This window comes from Pundamilia nyererei, unplaced genomic scaffold (assembly GCF_000239375.1).
Source record: "Pundamilia nyererei isolate P.nyererei 1_Seehausen unplaced genomic scaffold, PunNye1.0 scaffold00260, whole genome shotgun sequence".
Classification (NCBI taxonomy): Eukaryota; Metazoa; Chordata; class Actinopteri; order Cichliformes; family Cichlidae; genus Pundamilia; species Pundamilia nyererei.
This window is the reverse complement of record NW_005187661.1, coordinates 52765-53920: the sequence shown is the minus strand read 5'-3', so window position 1 is coordinate 53920 and position 1156 is coordinate 52765.

Here is a 1156-nt window from a genome sequence, read left to right as displayed (position 1 = left end):
CATGATTAGCTAACTATCTTGTGTAAAGGTTTAATGGCAGTAAAATTTATTTTCTTTCAACACAGCAACACAGTGACATTGCCAGGCATAAATCTGAAATGTTTTATCTTTGGCAATATAGGTAAGTTATGTTATGACTAGCGCTGACAATAAATTAAAAAAAATAACTAATGAATCTCACAATTTTCTATCATTAATCGCAATTAATTGCAATTACTTGATCAATAGCCTGGCTGCAATTACACTTTTTCAACTTTATAGTTAAGCTTGTAACTGACATTCATGCAGTACAGTGGCTTGCAAAAGTATTTGGAACTTCTGAACTTTTCCATATTTTGTCACATTACAGCCACAAACATGAATCAAATTTTTTGGAATTCCACGTGAAAGACCAACACAAAGTTGAGTTGATTGGTTCACCTGCCCGTCACTACCACTACTATCGTGGCTCAAGAGTTGGGAGTTCGCCTTGTAATCGGAAGGTTGCCGGTTCGAGCCCCGGCTTGGACAGTCTCGGTCGTTGTCTCCTTGGGTAAGATCCTTCACCCGTTGCTTACCGGTGGTGTTCAGGGGGCCCAGTGGCATTAGTGACCGGCAGCCTCTCCTCTGTCAGTGCGCCCCAGGGTGGCTGTGGCTACAATGTAGCTTGCCATCACCAGTGTGTGAATGGGTGGATGACTGGGTGTGTAAAGTGCTTTGGGGCCCTTAGGGACTAGTAAAGTGCTATACAAATACAGGCCATTTACCATTTACCAGATCAACTGCCCATTTGCGCATGTGCATAGTACATAGTAACTCTACTTGGACAAACTGTCCAAAACGCGTTGACATAAACACTTGAGGGATTTCGAGTCATTCTGCACTCTAAATGAGTTAATAGTGTTAACATTTTTCATGATGACGGCTTAATCTGTGTTAACGCATTAATTTTGACAGCACTAGCTATGACTTACACACACACAAACACATAGTTGTGGTCATAGTTTATACAGGTCTTGTCCTCAACCTCAAACATTTGAGGACTATGACAAAAAGGCTTGAAAAAAAGGTGCATGGATACTAACCAATGTAAATAAACTATATTATGTGTGAGCGCTCAAATATCCAAGCAGAATTATGCCTGTCTGTCTGAGCTTAACAGTATCAGAAGGGCATC